The following is a 15,284-nucleotide window of genomic DNA, read 5'->3' as shown; positions in this document are numbered from 1 at the left end:
AAAACTACGCATCCAAAACTTATAAAAGATACATTTTTGTACTCTGCTATTCACTCCTTATCGCATTGCAAAGAGTTTGGACGTAAAAAAGTTCACCTTAAAAAAATATGATAAAAATTCGGAATTTTTTACAAAAATGGCCATAACTCCGTTAATATGAGTCTTTTTGTGGTCGAAGTATGCAAAATTCCAAATGCCATAAAATCAAAACTACGCATCCAAAACTAATAAAAGATGAATTTTTGTACTCTGCTATTCACTCCTTATCGCATTGCAAAGAGTTTGGACGTAAAAAAGTTCAACTTAAAAAAATATGATAAAAATTCGGAATTTTTTACAAAAATGGCCATAACTCCGTTAATATGAGTCTTTTTGTGGTCAAAGTATGCAAAATTCCAAATGCCTTAAAATCAAAACTACGCATCCAAAACTTATAAAACATACATTTTTGTACTCTGCTATTCACTCCTTATCGCATTGCAAAGAGTTTGGACGTAAAAAAGTTCACCTTAAAAAAATATGATAAAAATTCGGAATTTTTTACAAAAATGGCCATAACTCCGTTAATATGAGTCTTTTTGTGGTCAAAGTATGCAAAATTCCAAATGCCTTAAAATCAAAACTACGCATCCAAAACTTATAAAAGATACATTTTTGTACTCTGCTATTCACTCCTTATCGCATTGCAAAGAGTTTGGACGTAAAAAAGTTCACCTTAAAAAAATATGATAAAAATTCGGAATTTTTTACAAAAATGGCCATAACTCCGTTAATATGAGTCTTTTTGGGGTCAAAGTATGCAAAATTCCAAATGCCATAAAATTAAAACTACGCATCCAAAACTTATAAAACATACATTTTTGTACTCTGCTATTCACTCCTTATCGCATTGCAAAGAGTTTGGACGTAAAAAAGTTCACCTTAAAAAAATATGATAAAAATTCGGAATTTTTTACAAAAATGGCCATAACTCCGTTAATATGAGTCTTTTTGGGGTCAAAGTATGCAAAATTCCAAATGCCATAAAATCAAAACTACGCATCCAAAACTTATAAAACATACATTTTTGTACTCTGCTATTCACTCCTTATCGCATTGCAAAGAGTTTGGACGTAAAAAAGTTCACCTTAAAAAAATATGATAAAAATTCGGAATTTTTTACAAAAATGGCCATAACTCCGTTAATATGAGTCTTTTTGGGGTCAAAGTATGCAAAATTCCAAATGCCATAAAATCAAAACTACGCATCCAAAACTAATAAAAGATGCATTTTTGTACTCTGCTATTCACTCCTTATCGCATTGCAAAGAGTTTGGACGTAAAAAAGTTCACCTTAAAAAAATATGATAAAAATTCGGAATTTTTTACAAAAATGGCCATAACTCCGTTAATATGAGTCTTTTTGGGGTCAAAGTATGCAAAATTCCAAATGCCATAAAATCAAAACTACGCATCCAAAACTTATAAAAGATACATTTTTGTACTCTGCTATTCACTCCTTATCGCATTGCAAAGAGTTTGGACGTAAAAAAGTTCACCTTAAAAAAATATGATAAAAATTCGGAATTTTTTACAAAAATGACCATAACTCCGTTAATATGAGTCTTTTTGGGGTCAAAGTATGCAAAGTTCCAAATCCCATAAAATCAAAACTACGCATCCAAAACTTATAAAAGATACATTTTTGTACTCTGCTATTCACTCCTTATCGCATTGCAAAGAGTTTGGACGTAAAAAAGTTCACCTTAAAAAAATATGATACAAATTCGGAATTTTTTACAAAAATGGCCATAACTCCGTTAATATGAGTCTTTTTGGGGTCAAAATATGCAAAATTCCAAATGCCATAAAATCAAAACTACGCATCCAAAACTTATAAAAGATACATTTTTGTACTCTGCTATTCACTCCTTATCGCATTGCAAAGAGTTTGGACGTAAAAAAGTTCACCTTAAAAAAATATGATAAAAATTCGGAATTTTTTACAAAAATGGCCATAACTCCGTTAATATGAGGCTTTTTGGGGTCAAAGTATGCAAAATTCCAAATGCCATAAAATCAAAACTACGCATCCAAAACTTATAAAAGATACATTTTTGTACTCTGCTATTCACTCCTTATCGCATTGCAAAGAGTTTGGACGTAAAAAAGTTCACCTTAAAAAAATATGATAAAAATTCGGAATTTTTTACAAAAATGGCCATAACTCCGTTAATATGAGTCTTTTTGGGGTCAAAGTATGCAAAATTCCAAATCCCATAAAATCAAAACTACGCATCCAAAACTTATAAAAGATACATTTTTGTACTCTGCTATTCACTCCTTATCGCATTGCAAAGAGTTTGGACGTAAAAAAGTTCACCTTAAAAAAATATGATAAAAATTCGGAATTTTTTACAAAAATGGCCATAACTCCGTTAATATGAGTCTTTTTGGGGTCAAAGTATGCAAAATTCCAAATGCCATAAAATCAAAACTACGCATCCAAAACTTATAAAAGATACATTTTTGTACTCTGCTATTCACTCCTTATCGCATTGCAAAGAGTTTGGACGTAAAAAAGTTCACCTTAAAAAAATATGATAAAAATTCGGAATTTTTTACAAAATGGCCATAACTCCGTTAATATGAGTCTTTTTGGGGTCAAAGTATGCAAAATTCCAAATGCCATAAAATCAAAACTACGCATCCAAAACTTATAAAAGATACATTTTTGTACTCTGCTATTCACTCCTTATCGCATTGCAAAGAGTTTGGACGTAAAAAGTTCACCTTAAAAAAATATGATAAAAATTCGGAATTTTTTACAAAAATGCCATAACTCCGTTAATATGAGTCTTTTTGGGGTCAAAGTATGCAAAATTCCAAATCCCATAAAATCAAAACTACGCATCCAAAACTAATAAAAGATGCATTTTTGTACTCTGCTATTCACTCCTTATCGCATTGCAAAGAGTTTGGACGTAAAAAAGTTCACCTTAAAAAAATATGATACAAATTCGGAATTTTTTACAAAAATGGCCATAACTCCGTTAATATGAGTCTTTTTGGGGTCAAAGTATGCAAAATTCCAAATGCCATAAAATCAAAACTACGCATCCAAAACTTATAAAAGATACATTTTTGTACTCTGCTATTCACTCCTTATCGCATTGCAAAGAGTTTGGACGTAAAAAAGTTCACCTTAAAAAAATATGATACAAATTCGGAATTTTTTACAAAAAATGGCCATAACTCCGTTAATATGAGGCTTTTTGGGGTCAAAGTATGCAAAATTCCAAATCCCATAAAATCAAAACTACGCATCCAAAACTAATAAAAGATGCATTTTTGTACTCTGCTATTCACTCCTTATCGCATTGCAAAGAGTTTGGACGTAAAAAAGTTCACCTTAAAAAAATATGATAAAAATTCGGAATTTTTTACAAAAATGGCCATAACTCCGTTAATATGAGGCTTTTTGGGGTCAAAGTATGCAAAATTCCAAATGCCATAAAATCAAAACTACGCATCCAAAACTTATAAAAGATACATTTTTGTACTCTGCTATTCACTCCTTATCGCATTGCAAGAGTTTGGACGTAAAAAAGTTCACCTTAAAAAAATATGATACAAATTCGGAATTTTTTACAAAAATGGCCATAACTCCGTTAATATGAGTCTTTTTGGGGTCAAAGTATGCAAAATTCCAAATGCCATAAAATCAAAACTACGCATCCAAAACTTATAAAAGATACATTTTTGTACTCTGCTATTCACTCCTTATCGCATTGCAAAGAGTTTGGACGTAAAAAAGTTCACCTTAAAAAAATATGATAAAAATTCGGAATTTTTTACAAAAATGGCCATAACTCCGTTAATATGAGTCTTTTTGTGGTCAAAGTATGCAAAATTCCAAATGCCTTAAAATCAAAACTACGCATCCAAAACTTATAAAACATACATTTTTGTACTCTGCTATTCACTCCTTATCGCATTGCAAAGAGTTTGGACGTAAAAAAGTTCACCTTAAAAAAATATGATAAAAATTCGGAATTTTTTACAAAAATGGCCATAACTCCGTTAATATGAGTCTTTTTGGGGTCAAAGTATGCAAAATTCCAAATGCCATAAAATCAAAACTACGCATCCAAAACTTATAAAAGATACATTTTTGTACTCTGCTATTCACTCCTTATCGCATTGCAAAGAGTTTGGACGTAAAAAAGTTCACCTTAAAAAAATATGATACAAATTCGGAATTTTTTACAAAAATGGCCATAACTCCGTTAATATGAGTCTTTTTGTGGTCAAAGTATGCAAAATTCCAAATGCCTTAAAATCAAAACTACGCATCCAAAACTTATAAAACATACATTTTTGTACTCTGCTATTCACTCCTTATCGCATTGCAAAGAGTTTGGACGTAAAAAAGTTCACCTTAAAAAAATATGATAAAAATTCGGAATTTTTTACAAAAATGGCCATAACTCCGTTAATATGAGTCTTTTTGGGGTCAAAGTATGCAAAATTTCAAATGCCATAAAATCAAAACTACGCATTCAAAACTTATAAAAGATACATTTTTGTACTCTGCTATTCACTCCTTATCGCATTGCAAAGAGTTTGGACGTAAAAAAGTTCACCTTAAAAAAATATGATAAAAATTCGGAATTTTTTTACAAAAATGGCCATAACTCCGTTAATATGAGGCTTTTTGGGGTCAAAGTATGCAAAATTCCAAATGCCATAAAATCAAAACTACGCATCCAAAACTTATAAAAGATACATTTTTGTACTCTGCTATTCACTCCTTATCGCATTGCAAAGAGTTTGGACGTAAAAAAGTTCACCTTAAAAAAATATGATACAAATTCGGAATTTTTTACAAAAATGGCCATAACTCCGTTAATATGAGTCTTTTTGGGGTCAAAGTATGCAAAATTCCAAATGCCATAAAATCAAAACTACGCATCCAAAACTTATAAAAGATACATTTTTGTACTCTGCTATTCACTCCTTATCGCATTGCAAAGAGTTTGGACGTAAAAAAGTTCACCTTAAAAAAATATGATAAAAATTCGGAATTTTTATGGCCATAACTCCGTTAATATGAGTCTTTTTGTGGTCAAAGTATGCAAAATTCCAAATGCCTTAAAATCAAAACTACGCATCCAAAACTTATAAAACATACATTTTTGTACTCTGCTATTCACTCCTTATCGCATTGCAAAGAGTTTGGACGTAAAAAAGTTCACCTTAAAAAAATATGATAAAAATTCGGAATTTTTTACAAAAATGGCCATAACTCCGTTAATATGAGTCTTTTTGGGGTCAAAGTATGCAAAATTCCAAATGCCATAAAATCAAAACTACGCATCCAAAACTTATAAAAGATACATTTTTGTACTCTGCTATTCACTCCTTATCGCATTGCAAAGAGTTTGGACGTAAAAAAGTTCACCTTAAAAAAATATGATAAAAATTCGGAATTTTTTACAAAAATGGCCATAACTCCGTTAATATGAGTCTTTTTGGGGTCAAAGTATGCAAAATTCCAAATGCCATAAAAATCAAAACTACGCATCCAAAACTTATAAAAGATACATTTTTGTACTCTGCTATTCACTCCTTATCGCATTGCAAAGAGTTTGGACGTAAAAAAGTTCACCTTAAAAAATATGATAAAAATTCGGAATTTTTTTACAAAAATGGCCATAACTCCGTTAATATGAGTCTTTTTGGGGTCAAAGTATGCAAAATTCCAAATGCCATAAAATCAAAACTACGCATCCAAAACTTATAAAAGATACATTTTTGTACTCTGCTATTCACTCCTTATCGCATTGCAAAGAGTTTGGACGTAAAAAAGTTCACCTTAAAAAAATATGATAAAAATTCGGAATTTTTTACAAAAATGGCCATAACTCCGTTAATATGAGTCTTTTTGGGGTCAAAGTATGCAAAATTCCAAATGCCATAAAATCAAAACTACGCATCCAAAACTTATAAAAGAACATTTTTGTACTCTGCTATTCACTTCCTTATCGCATTGCAAAGAGTTTGGACGTAAAAAAGTTCACCTTAAAAAAAATATGATAAAAATTCGTAATTTTTTACAAAAATGGCCATAACTCCGTTAATATGAGTCTTTTTGTGGTCAAAGTATGCAAAATTCCAAATGCCATAAAATCAAAACTACGCATCCAAAACTAATAAAAGATGCATTTTTGTACTCTGCTATTCACTCCTTATCGCATTGCAAAGAGTTTGGACGTAAAAAAGTTCACCTTAAAAAAATATGATAAAAATTCGGAATTTTTTACAAAAATGGCCATAACCTCCGTTAATATGAGGCTTTTTGGGGTCAAAGTATGCAAAATTCCAAATGCCTTAAAATCAAAACTACGCATCCAAAACTTATAAAAGATTCATTTTTGTACTCTGCTATTCACTCCTTATCGCATTGCAAAGAGTTTGGACGTAAAAAAGTTCACCTTAAAAAAATATGAGAAAAATTCGGAATTTTTTACAAAAATGGCCATAACTCCGTTTATATGAGTCTTTTTTGGGGTCAAAGTATGCAAAATTCCAAATGCCATAAAATCAAAACTACGCATCCAAAACTTATAAAAGATACATTTTTGTACTCTGCTATTCACTCCTTATCGCATTGCAAAGAGTTTGGACGTAAAAAAGTTCACCTTAAAAAAATATGATACAAATTCGGAATTTTTTACCAAAATGGCCATAACTCCGTTAATATGAGGCTTTTTGGGGTCAAAGTATGCAAAATTCCAAATGCCATAAAATCAAAACTACGCATCCAAAACTTATAAAAGATACATTTTTGTACTCTGCTATTCACTCCTTATCGCATTGCAAAGAGTTTGGACGTAAAAAAGTTCACCTTAAAAAAATATGATAAAAATTCGGAATTTTTTACAAAAATGGCCATAACTCCGTTAATATGAGTCTTTTTGGGGTCAAAGTATGCAAAATTCCAAATCCCATAAAATCAAAACTACGCATCCCAAAACTTATAAAAGATACATTTTTGTACTCTGCTATTCACTCCTTATCGCATTGCAAAGAGTTTGGACGTAAAAAAGTTCACCTTAAAAAAATATGATAAAAAATTCGGAATTTTTTACAAAAATGGCCATAACTCCGTTAATATGAGGCTTTTTGGGGTCAAAGTATGCAAAATTCCAAATGCCATAAAATCAAAACTACGCATCCAAAACTTATAAAAGATAAAGATACATTTTTTGTACTCTGCTATTCACTCCTTATCGCATTGCAAAGAGTTTGGACGTAAAAAAGTTCACCTTAAAAAAATATGATAAAAATTCGGAATTTTTTACAAAAATGGCCATAACTCCGTTAATATGAGTCTTTTGGGGTCAAAGTATGCAAAATTCCAAATCCCATAAAATCAAAACTACGCATCCAAAACTTATAAAAGATACATTTTTGTACTCTGCTATTCACTCCTTATCGCATTGCAAAGAGTTTGGACGTAAAAAAGTTCACCTTAAAAAATATGATAAAAATTCGGAATTTTTTACAAAAATGGCCATAACTCCGTTAATATGAGGCTTTTTGGGGTCAAAGTATGCAAAATTCCAAATGCCATAAAATCAAAACTACGCATCCCAAAACTTATAAAAGATACATTTTTGTACTCTGCTATTCACTCCTTATCGCATTGCAAAGAGTTTGGACGTAAAAAAGTTCACCTTAAAAAAAATATGATAAAAATTCGGAATTTTTTACAAAAAATGGCCATAACTCCGTTAATGTGAGGCTTTTTGGGGTCAAAGTATGCAAAATTCCAAATGCCTTAAAATCAAAACTACGCATCCAAAACTTATAAAACATACATTTTTGTACTCTGCTATTTACTCCTTATCGCATTGCAAAGAGTTTGGACGTAAAAAAGTTCACCTTAAAAAAATATGATAAAAATTCGGAATTTTTTACAAAAATGGCCATAACCCCGTTAATATGAGGCTTTTTGGGGTCAAAGTATGCAAAATTCCAAATGCCATAAAATCAAAACTACGCATCCAAAACTTATAAAAGATACATTTTTGTACTCTGCTATTCACTCCTTATCGCATTGCAAAGAGTTTGGACGTAAAAAAGTTCACCTTAAAAAAAATATGATAAAAATTCGGAATTTTTTACAAAAATGGCCATAACTCCGTTAATATGAGGCTTTTTGGGGTCAAAGTATGCAAAATTCCAAATGCCTTAAAATCAAAACTACGCATCCAAAACTTATAAAAGATACATTTTTTGTACTCTGCTATTCACTCCTTATCGCATTGCAAAGAGTTTGGACGTAAAAAAGTTCACCTTAAAAAAATATGATAAAAATTTGGAATTTTTTACAAAAATGGCCATAACCCCGTTTATATCAGGCTTTTTGGGGTCAAAGTATGCAAAATTCCAAATGCCATAAAATCAAAACTACGCATCCAAAACTTATAAAAGATACATTTTTGTACTCTGCTATTCACTCCTTATCGCATTGCAAAGAGTTTGGACGTAAAAAAGTTCACCTTAAAAAAATATGATAAAATTCGGAATTTTTTACAAAAATGGCCATAACTCCGTTAATATGAGTCTTTTTGTGGTCAAAGTATGCAAAATTCCAAATGCCATAAAATCAAAACTACGCATCCAAAACTAATAAAAGATGCATTTTTGTACTCTGCTATTCACTCCTTATCGCATTGCAAAGAGTTTGGACGTAAAAAAGTTCACCTTAAAAAAATATGATAAAAATTCGGAATTTTTTACAAAAATGGCCATAACTCCGTTAATATGAGTCTTTTTGGGGTCAAAGTATGCAAAATTCAAAATGCCATAAAATCAAAACTACGCATCCAAAACTAATAAAAGATACATTTTTGTACTCTGTTATTCACTCCTTATCGCATTGCAAAGAGTTTGGACGTTAAAAAGTTCACCTTAAAAAAATATGATAAAAATTCGGAATTTTTTACAAAAATGGCCATAACTCCGTTAATATGAGGCTTTTTGGGGTCAAAGTATGCAAAATTCCAAATGCCATAAAATCAAAACTACGCATCCAAAACTAATAAAAGATGCATTTTTGTACTCTGCTATTCACTCCTTATCGCATTGCAAAGAGTTTGGACGTAAAAAAGTTTACTTAAAAAAATATGATAAAAATTCGGAATTTTTTACAAAAATGGCCATAACTCCGTTAATATGAGTCTTTTTGTGGTCAAAGTATGCAAAATTCCAAATGCCATAAAATCAAAACTACGCATCCAAAACTAATAAAAGATACATTTTTGTACTCTGCTATTCACTCCTTATCGCTTTGCAAGGAGTTTAGACGTAAAACAGTTCACCTTAAAAAAATATGATACAAATTCGGAATTTTTTACAAAAATGACCATAACTCCGTTAATATGAGTCTTTTTGGGGTCAAAGTATGCAAAATTCCAAATCCCATAAAATCAAAACTACGCATCCAAAACTAATAAAAGATACATTTTTGTACTCTGCTATTCACTCCTTATCGCATTGCAAAGAGTTTGGACGTAAAAAAGTTCACCTTAAAAAAATATGATAAAAATTCGAATTTTTTACAAAAAATGGCCATAACTCCGTTAATATGAGTCTTTTTGGGGTCAAAGTATGCAAAATTCCAAATCCCATAAAATCAAAACTACGCATCCAAAACTAATAAAAGATACATTTTTGTACTCTGCTATTCACTCCTTATCGCTTTGCAAGGAGTTTAGACGTAAAACAGTTCACCTTAAAAAAATATGATACAAATTCGGAATTTTTTACAAAAATGGCCATAACTCCGTTAATATGAGTCTTTCTGGGGTCAAAGTATGCAAAATTCCAAATCCCATAAAATCAAAACTACGCATCCAAAACTTATAAAAGATACATTTTTGTACTCTGCTATTCACTCCTTATCGCATTGCAAAGAGTTTGGACGTAAAAAAGTTCACCTTAAAAAAATATGATAAAAATTCGGAATTTTTTACAAAAATGGCCATAACTCCGTTAATATGAGTCTTTCTGGGGTCAAAGTATGCAAAATTCCAAATCCCATAAAATCAAAACTACGCATCCAAAACTAATAAAAGATACATTTTTGTACTCTGCTATTCACTCCTTATCGCATTGCAAAGAGTTTGGACGTAAAAAAGTTCACCTTAAAAAAATATGATAAAAATTCGGAATTTTTTACAAAAATGGCCATAACTCCGTTAATATGAGTCTTTTTGGGGTCAAAGTATGCAAAATTCCAAATCCCATAAAATCAAAACTACGCATCCAAAACTTATAAAAGATACATTTTTGTACTCTGCTATTCACTCCTTATCGCATTGCAAAGAGTTTGGGCGTACAAAAGTTCACCTTAAAAAAATATGGTAAAAATTCGGAATTTTTTACAAAAATGGCCATAACTCCGTTAATATGAGTCTTTTTGGGGTCAAAGTATGCAAAATTCCAAATCCCATAAAATCAAAACTACGCATCCAAAACTTATAAAAGATACATTTTTGTAGGTACTCTGCTATTCACTCCTTATCGCATTGCAAGGAGTTTGGGCGTAAAAAAGTTCACCTTAAAAAAATATGGTAAAAATTCGGAATTTTTTACAAAAATGGCCATAACTCCGTTAATATGAGTCTTTTTGGGGTCAAAGTATGCAAAATTCCAAATCCCATAAAATCAAAACTACGCATCCAAAACTTATAAAAGATACATTTTTGTACTCTGCTATTCACTCCTTATCGCATTGCAAAGAGTTTGAACGTAAAAAAGTTCACCTTAAAAAAATATGATAAAAATTCGGAATTTTTTACAAAAATGGCCATAACTCCGTTAATATGAGTCTTTTTGGGGTCAAAGTATGCAAAATTCCAAATCCCATAAAATCAAAACTACGCATCCAAAAATTATAAAAGATACATTTTTGTACTCTGCTATTCACTCCTTATCGCATTGCAAAGAGTTTGGGCGTAAAAAAGTTCACCTTAAAAAAATATGGTAAAAATTCGGAATTTTTTACAAAAATGGCCATAACTCCGTTAATATGAGTCTTTTTGGGGTCAAAGTATGCAAAATTCCAAATCCCATAAAATCAAAACTACGCATCCAAAACTTATAAAAGATACATTTTTGTACTCTGCTATTCACTCCTTATCGCATTGCAAAGAGTTTGGACGTAAAAAAGTTCACCTTAATAAAATATGATAAAAATTCGGAATTTTTTACAAAAATGGCCATAACTCCGTTAATATGAGTCTTTTTGGGGTCAAAGTATGCAAAATTCCAAATGCCATAAAATCAAAACTACGCATCCAAAACTTATAAAAGATACATTTTTGTACTCTGCTATTCACTCCTTATCGCATTGCAAAGAGTTTGAACGTAAAAAAGTTCACCTTAAAAAAATATGATAAAAATTCGGAATTTTTTACAAAAATGGCCATAACTCCGTTAATATGAGTCTTTTTGGGGTCAAAGTATGCAAAATTCCAAATCCCATAAAATCAAAACTACGCATCCAAAACTTATAAAAGATACATTTTTGTACTCTGCTATTCACTCCTTATCGCATTGCAAAGAGTTTGAACGTAAAAAAGTTCACCTTAAAAAAATATGATAAAAATTCGGAATTTTTTACAAAAATGGCCATAACTCCGTTAATATGAGTCTTTTTGGGGTCAAAGTATGCAAAATTCCAAATCCCATAAAATCAAAACTACGCATCCAAAAATTATAAAAGATACATTTTTGTACTCTGCTATTCACTCCTTATCGCATTGCAAAGAGTTTGGGCGTAAAAAAGTTCACCTTAAAAAAATATGGTAAAAATTCGGAATTTTTTACAAAAATGGCCATAACTCCGTTAATATGAGTCTTTTTGGGGTCAAAGTATGCAAAATTCCAAATCCCATAAAATCAAAACTACGCATCCAAAACTTATAAAAGATACATTTTTGTACTCTGCTATTCACTCCTTATCGCATTGCAAAGAGTTTGGACGTAAAAAAGTTCACCTTAAAAAAATATGATAAAAATTCGGAATTTTTTACAAAAATGGCCATAACTCCGTTAATATGAGTCTTTTTGGGGTCAAAGTATGCAAAATTCCAAATCCCATAAAATCAAAACTACGCATCCAAAACTAATGAAAGATACATTTTTGTACTCTGCTATTCACTCCTTATCGCATTGCAAAGAGTTTGGACGTAAAAAAGTTCACCTTAAAAAAATATGATAAAAATTCGGAATTTTTTACAAAAATGGCCATAACTCCGTTAATATGAGTCTTTTTGGGGTCAAAGTATGCAAAATTCCAAATCCAATAAAATCAAAACTACGCATCCAAAACTTATAAAAGATACATTTTTGTACTCTGCTATTCACTCCTTATCGCATTGCAAAGAGTTTGGACGTAAAAAAGTTCACCTTAAAAAAATATGATAAAAATTCGGAATTTTTTACAAAAATGGCCATAACTCCGTTAATATGAGTCTTTTTGGGGTCAAAGTATGCAAAATTCCAAATGCCATAAAATCAAAACTACGCATCCAAAACTAATAAAAGATACATTTTTGTACTCTGCTATTCACTCCTTATCGCATTGCAAAGAGTTTGGACGTAAAAAAGTTCACCTTAAAAAAATATGATAAAAATTCGGAATTTTTTACAAAAATGGCCATAACTCCGTTAATATGAGTCTTTTTGGGGTCAAAGTATGCAAAATTCCAAATCCCATAAAATCAAAACTACGCATCCAAAACTTATAAAAGATACATTTTTGTACTCTGCTATTCACTCCTTATCGCATTGCAAAGAGTTTGGACGTAAAAAAGTTCACCTTAAAAAAATATGATACAAATTCGGAATTTTTTACAAAAATGGCCATAACTCCGTTAATATGAGTCTTTTTGGGGTCAAAGTATGCAAAATTCCAAATCCCATAAAATCAAAACTACGCATCCAAAACTTATAAAAGATACATTTTTGTACTCTGCTATTCACTCCTTATCGCATTGCAAAGAGTTTGGACGTAAAAAAGTTCACCTTAAAAAAATATGATAAAAATTCGGAATTTTTTACAAAAATGGCCATAACTCCGTTAATATGAGTCTTTTTGGGGTCAAAGTATGCAAAATTCCAAATCCCATAAAATCAAAACTACGCATCCAAAACTTATAAAAGATACATTTTTGTACTCTGCTATTCACTCCTTATCGCATTGCAAAGAGTTTGGACGTAAAAAAGTTCACCTTAAAAAAATATGATAAAAATTCGGAATTTTTTACAAAAATGGCCATAACTCCGTTAATATGAGTCTTTTTGGGGTCAAAGTATGCAAAATTCCAAATCCCATAAAATCAAAACTACGCATCCAAAACTTATAAAAGATACATTTTTGTACTCTGCTACTCACTCCTTATCGCATTGCAAAGAGTTTGGGCGTAAACAAGTTCACCTTAAAAAAATATGGTAAAAATTCGGAATTTTTTACAAAAATGGCCATAACTCCGTTAATATGAGTCTTTTTGGGGTCAAAGTATGCAAAATTACAAATCCCATAAAATCAAAACTACGCATCCAAAACTTATAAAAGATACATTTTTGTACTCTGCTATTCACTCCTTATCGCATTGCAAAGAGTTTGGGCGTAAAAAAGTTCACCTTAAAAAAATATGGTAAAAATTCGGAATTTTTTACAAAAATGGCCATAACTCCGTTAATATGAGTCTTTTTGGGGTCAAAGTATGCAAAATTCCAAATCCCATAAAATCAAAACTACGCATCCAAAACTTATAAAAGATACATTTTTGTACTCTGCTATTCACTCCTTATCGCATTGCAAAGAGTTTGGACGTAAAAAAGTTCACCTTAAAAAAACATGATAAAAATTCGGAATTTTTTACAAAAATGGCCATAACTCCGTTAATATGAGTCTTTTTGGGGTCAAAGTATGCAAAATTCCAAATCCCATAAAATCAAAACTACGCATCCAAAACTTATAAAAGATACATTTTTGTACTCTGCTATTCACTCCTTATCGCATTGCAAAGAGTTTGGGCGTAAAAAAGTTCACCTTAAAAAAATATGGTAAAAATTCGGAATTTTTTACAAAAATGGCCATAACTCCGTTAATATGAGTCTTTTTGGGGTCAAAGTATGCAAAATTCCAAATCCCATAAAATCAAAACTACGCATCCAAAACTTATAAAAGATACATTTTTGTACTCTGCTATTCACTCCTTATCGCATTGCAAAGAGTTTGGGCGTAAAAAAGTTCACCTTAAAAAAATATGGTAAAAATTCGGAATTTTTTACAAAAATGGCCATAACTCCGTTAATATGAGTCTTTTTGGGGTCAAAGTATGCAAAATTCCAAATCCCATAAAATCAAAACTACGCATCCAAAAATTATAAAAGATACATTTTTGTACTCTGCTATTCACTCCTTATCGCATTGCAAAGAGTTTGGACGTAAAAAAGTTCACCTTAAAAAAATATGATAAAAATTCGGAATTTTTTACACAAATGGCCATAACTCCGTTAATATGAGTCTTTTTGGGGTCAAAGTATGCAAAATTCCAAATCCCATAAAATCAAAACTACGCATCCAAAAATTATAAAAGATACATTTTTGTACTCTGCTATTCACTCCTTATCGCATTGCAAAGAGTTTGGACGTAAAAAAGTTCACCTTAAAAAAATATGGTAAAAATTCGGAATTTTTTACAAAAATGGCCATAACTCCGTTAATATGAGTCTTTTTGGGGTCAAAGTATGCAAAATTCCAAATCCCATAAAATCAAAACTACGCATCCAAAAATTATAAAAGATACATTTTTGTACTCTGCTATTCACTCCTTATCGCATTGCAAAGAGTTTGGGCGTAAAAAAGTTCACCTTAAAAAAATATGGTAAAAATTCGGAATTTTTTACAAAAATGGCCATAACTCCGTTAATATGAGTCTTTTTGGGGTCAAAGTATGCAAAATTACAAATCCCATAAAATCAAAACTACGCATCCAAAACTTATAAAAGATACATTTTTGTACTCTGCTATTCACTCCTTATCGCATTGCAAAGAGTTTGGGCGTAAAAAAGTTCACCTTAAAAAAATATGGTAAAAATTCGGAATTTTTTACAAAAATGGCCATAACTCCGTTAATATGAGTCTTTTTGGGGTGAAAGTATGCAAAATTACAAATCCCATAAAATCAAAACTACGCATCCAAAAATTATAAAAGATA

This window comes from Episyrphus balteatus, chromosome 2, assembly GCF_945859705.1.
Source record: "Episyrphus balteatus chromosome 2, idEpiBalt1.1, whole genome shotgun sequence".
Lineage (NCBI taxonomy): Eukaryota > Metazoa > Arthropoda > Insecta > Diptera > Syrphidae > Episyrphus > Episyrphus balteatus.
This window is presented reverse-complemented; position numbering follows the sequence as displayed.